Here is a 7,219-nt window from a genome sequence, read left to right on the forward strand (position 1 = left end):
AGAAATCCTTATGCTTAAAAACATTAACCACTTACAATTTTTTGATTTTTATATAAAAAATATACAGCTCAAAATATAAAGGGAATACTTGGTTACATTGTGTTGTTTAAGTGTTCCCTTTCTTTCCCTTTTTATTATTTTTGGTTTATGTATTATCAATTTTATACGTTTTACAACAAATATATTAGTGTAGCAAAATAGTATACTACTACAATGTTTTGTTTTGTTTTTTAGTTAAAAACCCGTGGCTCAGAGTATCCCAAATCACGTTATAAACTAATGTTTAATTTTGTTTGTTTACATGCGGGGCGGATTTCGCGGGTGTGTGTCGTCATATCCGAACCAGTCTGTGATCGGAACACGGATAAAGTAGCCTATCAAGAAATGCTGACCGAGAAAAAGCGCAAATCTCACTGGCTGAATGAGCAAAACAAAGAAATGTCAAACCGAACAGAGTTCAAGTAAGAAAGGGAATGCAGAATCCTGACAACCCTAAACATCTAGCTGCTAGGGATATTTTTCTTCAAACTAGATGGCCATGTGGTAAAAGTGTAAAGTCTCTTCGAGACCCCTTTTATAGGAACTGGCAGTTTTAAGCCTGTTTTTTCAATTACTTTTTATTGACAACATTTCTGAGCCATGAAACTATAAAAAACGAAGCTATCATTTGTATTTCAAAAAGCCAAAACAACAGAAAAGTAACGATCTGATTACAAACAGTCAACGCATGCAATTTGTTTATTAACCGCTAGATAGCCATGTGTTAGGCCTAAAGTTACATTGTAAACAAAACGTCTATTTGTCTATTAAATAAATATGGCTGTCATAAAACAAACAAATAATAACAAAAGCGTTTACAGTATTTTTTCAGCCTAAGAAATAAAATAAACATCCTGTAGTGGCCATAATTTGAGTAAGTTTAGCTGTCCTAAGTGTGTGTTCCTTTATTTTTTAGACAAACAAAGTATACGAAATACGTCTTTGAATGAGGATATTTGCATGGATGTGCTTTTTGGAGCCTCAAAAACTTGGCAGCATTGATTTACTTCAACTATGAAGATGGGAAGAGCCGGGATATTTATAATATACCTCCAGTTTTCTGATAGAAGAGTGGCATAATATCCATCCATGCATGAGGGTGAGTAACTTTTTCTTTTTTGTGAACTATTTATTTAACTCTTCCTGTGTGTGAATCTTTAGACTTCTTTGTAGAAATGAAATCAATCTACCATAACATTTTTTAACATTTGTCAAATCTAACTTTTCAAATAACCATTTGTTATTTTCTTATACACTTAAATTTATCTTATTATAGATGTACATCATGCAGTTATAACAGTTATCTCAAATAATTGCAACAAGATCACACAACCACAATCAGATGATTAATCAAAAATTATGACAGGCTTAATTGTATCTGTGCTGTCTTTGTGCCAGGCATGTGATGAATTACTTTAATCAGCCAAAAAACTGTATAAAATGTTAATACAAAACAGTTTATTTCTGTTTAATGCAAGGGTGCTTTTGTAACTAAATAGCCTGCATAATGAAAATAAAAAAGAATTGTTTTTAACAGGCCTGTGCACAGACCCTTACAGGGGCAGGTGCTCAATGCGACCACCAAGTGAAAAGCGGGGGAGCGGGGCCGATTGCAAAGTGAAGAGGGGGGGTTTGATTGAGCAAGAGCAGCACCTCAGCCAATGAGGGCAAAGGGGCAGTGGCTCTAGCCACCGGGCCACCCCCCCTGTGCACGACCCTGGTTTTTAATAATAAGAATAATGCAAATAAGAATAGTATATATGATTATTTTTGCCATGTAAAATTGCAATAATGATACTCAATAACGATGAATATTTAAAAAATTCTTGAGTTATTTTTTTGAAACTGCTCTTCACAGACAAACCATGACTGTCTATGACTGCAAATATCTCATTATAACGACTGAAGCTTTCCACTTTAGTGAATCTCTTTAGGCTGTAGTACAGTGACTTAATTTCATTGTTTATGATGGGAGAGTTTGCAAGAGTGCAGAATTATATCATCAAACTAATAACGATAACTGATATTTTCAGTAGTGACTAGTCTGAAGTTTTCTGATTGGCCTTTGAGCTCAACGGAATCTTGTGCGAGTGATTAAAAAGCAGTCAAAATGTATCAGTTGCATTAGATTTAATTGTGCAGGGGCGGTGTTTGCCTCATTTAGATTATTGGGGGCATTTGAGATGTTGCCATTTATGTGTCACTAAGTTATTTAATATTAATACAATTAAATATTTTTGCCACTATGGTAAAGTAATTCATAGCTGTCATTTTGTAGAAATATATCAAATGTACTGATTTTAGTGTAAAATTTGATGGACAAGTTTGATTAGACTGCTTGGACAGTTGTAAACAGTCTAATATTTGATGCATTGGAATTACACATCTGAAATTTCTGTGAACAGATAAGTCTGTGAACCCATGCAGCTCTTGTGCTACTCTACATTGAAATCGAATTATTTCCAGTATCCAGTTTGTTGCTTTTTGTTTATCAGAGAGAGTTTAAAGGTATTTTTGTTGTTGTACGGAATACAGTGATTTTTTTTTTAACCAGTGCACAAGCAGAACCTAATTTGAAACCGCTAGCTCAGGCCTTCATCTTAGCAAATTGTTATTGACTCTTTAGTCCTAAAATCAATCTATTCATTTGTGGATTTCAGTTGATGCATAATAAATAAATCTTCATTAGACATTCTGTAGAGAAACCTCTCATTCAATAATCACAAGTAGCTTTGTGTATTGTTCATCTTTCAGATCCTGTTCGGTTCATCAGGAAAAATAAAAAATTAAAGGATGCAATTGATTTCACTTCAATTTATATTTTTGGCTTTATATTTTTACTTCAGGTGGCATGGTGGCTTAGTGGTTAGCACTGTCACCTCACAGTAAGATGGTTGCTGGTTCGAGTCCCAGCTGAGCCATTGGCATTTCTGTGTGCAGTTTGCATGTTCTCCCTGTGTTCACCGTGGGTTTCCTCCGGATGCTTCGGGCTTCCCCACAGTCTACAGGCATGCGCTATAGGTGAATTGAATAAGCTAAATTGGCTGTAGTGCATGTGTGTGAATGTGAGTGTTTATGAGTGTTTCCTAGTACTGGGTTGTTGCTTACGTGAAATACTTACGTTTTCTCGTGAGATCAGGGTGGAAAAATGATGTCCATATATGTGGACTCATGGTCCGAATTTACATAAAACACTTTTTCCTGACTGTTTTTAATGCATATATAACACATACATTTTCTTGAACATGTTTGGCCTATCAGAGAGTAAAAAAAAAAAACATTTTCCCATTTTTGACAGTTAAAAATAGTGTTTGGGACATTTCATATGCTGCAAAACTGTTTCAGGATAACACTATATGTCTGTAACAAAATATAAAACATTCAAAGTATTTTAAATAGCCACTTAAGAGCTAAAATGTGCTGTCCATATATGTGGCCACTAACCCCTAGGAGGTAAAATACAACAGAGCAAAGGTAAAAGTTTTTTAATAACATAACAAATATTTAATAACATCTTCAATAAATAATCTAATCCTGTAATGTGACTATTGCAGATTCACACATTGCGATATCGATGCTCAAACAATATATTGTGCAGCCCCAAATATCACCATCTGTAGAGACATCAGAAGCTGAAAGCATTGTGATGTCACTTACAGACATTTAAAATCAACATTTCTACTGTGTGATAGACTGTTCGATTGATCAATATCGTGGAAAAATGTCCAGAGATTGTCACTGTTGTTACCATCACAAATGATACTGATGATCTCCTTATAATTTTATATATGTGCAGCATTCTAGCTGCGCTCATCAGATGGTGTGAAGCTTTTGCTCAGTGTCTGGGTGTGTGCGCTGAATCTGATGTTCCCAGAGGCTGTCGTGCTGAAGGAGTGGTGGATAATTACTGTGGTCGGGTTAAATGTGTTTTGGCTTGATGGTGTGTTTGTTGAATCGTACTTCAAATCTTGATCCTGTAGTTCTACCTCATAAAAACATTCTTCACGCTTCATTGCTGCTTGACCTCAAACTTCAATGTCATAATAATAACCAAGTTAAAAACTTTCAAAATTGGACACCATTTTACTCCCCAAATAAATTTTAGCTTAGCCAAAAATGAATTATGGTAACTGTAAATGACCATACTCTATACAGTACATAGTTCCAGATTCTGCAGGCCTGTACATGTTTTTTGATCATTCATGGACATAAGCCAGGAGCAGAGCAGAATTAGTGATCACACCTCATCTGTTTTCATGTGACAAGCTATTTGTTTTAACAAGTCAATGCTCTACAGTGTAGATGATTAAGTGTACAGTATAGTAAGTACAGTAAGTCAATCAAGTCATTAGGAAAGTTTGTTGTGGTCAACAGAAATATGAGTCAGTGTTTTCGTATTCCTTTTTGTCAGTATATGCACACCTAAGAAATTTGGTGTGTGTGGAGTGTACATATTTGGTAGCAGGGGCGTAGCAACCGGTGGGGGGGGGGGGGGGGGGGGATACGTCCCCCTCACTTTTAGAGACAGACCATTTAGAAACAGGTGATTAATAATTATATGAATGTATGATCTCATACAGCCGTCCCCCCAACTTTTAAAATGTCCCCTACGCCCCTGTTTGGTAGTATTTTTGTAAATTTCCCAAAAGCAAAAACTGTACCCAAGTGCAATAAAATTTAGTAAACAATGTAGAAACACTATTAAACAACTGTAGACAACCTTTGAAAAGCATAATGTGTGGATAAGCATAATTGCGAGTAGGGGTGTAATGGATCACGATTGATTTGTGGTTCTTACGGATGACAGCCCATGGTTCGGAACACATGTGACCCGCAGATTAGGCTAATACATTTTTCCTGACTTGTAGATTAATCCTAAATTTGTAACAATCGCAGAGAGATCACTTCTTGTGTCATTCAAATCACATTTATGAAAGCATTTAGGCTTTCCTGTAAAATATAATGACGACGGAGGAAATTGGTGAGGTTTATTCATAAACTAATTTCGAGAGGATCACGTGCTTATGATTTATCACAGCCGGTCTCATATTAAGCTAATCAGTATCATCCAATTATATGAGCCATAAGCTACTATAAATAACCACAGTTTTCAGTCCACTTTATCTTCGTTTGTAAGAAACCCCCCTTGCTCCCCGTTTTCCTTCTTCACTATAGATCGGGCGGCACGGAGGCCCAGTGGTTAGCACTGTTAGCCCCACAGCAAGAACACTGCCAGCCCTGGTCCTGCCAGGTCGGTAGGTGTTTCTGTGAGGAGTTTGTATATTCTCCCCGTGTCCGCGTAGGTTTTACCCGGGTTCTCCGGTTTTCTCCCACCATCCAAATATATACATCATGCATAACAATCAAGCATTTGTCTAGCCCCCTTTTTTCCTCACATGTTCCCTTAGGTACTGCAGACGGGGAGTTCTGAGATCCACCGAGCTCAGGCTCCCCTCTCGCTCTGCAAACGGGAGGAAGCCCCGGGCTCGAGGATCCCTTGAGCTCGGGGCTCTCTCCCGGGACAGCATGCCAAACAAGCTTTTGATGAATCATCAGCTAAGTGTGAACTCTTGAATGGTAGGTTATTCGGGATGTGGTGGGTTTCTTAGGGTTATTTTACATTAGGTTAAGGTGTTTAGTCTGCATTAATGCATTCAGTGTAAGCTGCACGATTAATCATTAAATGATTGAGATCTCAACAACACTGAAAAAAAAAAAAGATTTAAAGATGATCCCTTGGATTTACTGATTTTTTTTTTTAAGTTAAGAGGTTGTAAACAATTTATTTGAGCTGAATTTAAACAAACACATTAATTTGAACATTACTACATTTAAATTTGTTTAAATTCAACACAAAAATTGTTTGGAAGTTTTGCAGCCATACTTTTTTTCAGTGAACCACGCAGCAAATTGTAAATGATGGATATTTGCATATCTTTATTCCTTCAAATCGCTGCATTCAAATCTGAAAACGCAAAAATCAAGAAAGAGATTCAGTCTTTAGTCTTTTGAGTGTGTTCTGAAGTTTCAAACAGTCAAATAACACAGCAGTATACTGGGATAACAGTTTATAGTTTAAATAAAGCCACGGATGTTTATGGTAAAGATGAAAATTACCGTCATATGCATTTAACAACGCTCAAAAATGATGTTGTAGGCCGCAGTTACATTGTTTGAATCAGAAATCAAAAATATGCCACTGAACAACTCTTCAAAAATGATTCATCTAGCAATGAAACATGAAGCATTATGAGTGAATAACTGAATCATTTATTGTACAAATTAAAGATGTGAAAAATGGTCTGATCTGTGACGAAAAAAAAAAACAGAATGTGATCCCAACCTTGAGATTTGTGATTTGTTAGACCACTAATTGCAAGTATGTTATTTTAGTTGGACAGTGTGTAAAAATCTACTTTTTAAGAAATGTTGCTCATTTCAAATGTATTTTCTTCTATTAGTTTGTAAACATATTATAATGTGTCAACTTTTTGCAAAATATAAAATTTTTCATGAAAATACTGTTTTCGCTTTGCAGTTTTGCATTTAAGTCAGTTTACTTTCTATGTTTTATAAAAAAAATGTTAGAATTTGAATTGTATTCATTTCATTTAACTACATGCAATTTTCATGGTCACTCCTATTTTTCTTTTAATGAACATCTCTCAGATATTCCATTGAGAACATACACCTTAACCATAAAATTTATAAATAAACATTGCAGTTACAAGAACATTAGTTTTTTTTTTTACATTTAATTAATTTTATTACTTATAAGGTTTATATTTTAATAGGTTTCTAACCAATTAATTAGTAAATGGAGTTTTTTGATCACACCATTTTTTGAAATGACTATATCTCTGATATTTATTTGAGAACATTAACCATTCATTCATTCATTTTCCCTTCAGCTTAGTCCCCTTATCAATCCGGGGTCGCCACAGTGGAATGAACCTCCAACTTTTCCAGCATATTTTTTACGCAGCGGATGCCCTTTCAACTGCAAACCAACCCCGAGAAACACCCATATACACTCATTCACTACGGACAATTTAGCTTACCTAATTCACCTGTACCGCATGTCTTTGGACTGTGGGGGAAACCAGAGCACCCAGAGGAATCCCACGCGAATGCAGGGAGAACATGCAAACTCCACGCAGAAACACTGACCCAGCCGAGA

Source organism: Danio aesculapii, chromosome 12 (genome assembly GCF_903798145.1).
Source record: "Danio aesculapii chromosome 12, fDanAes4.1, whole genome shotgun sequence".
In the NCBI taxonomy this organism is placed as follows: Eukaryota; Metazoa; Chordata; class Actinopteri; order Cypriniformes; family Danionidae; genus Danio; species Danio aesculapii.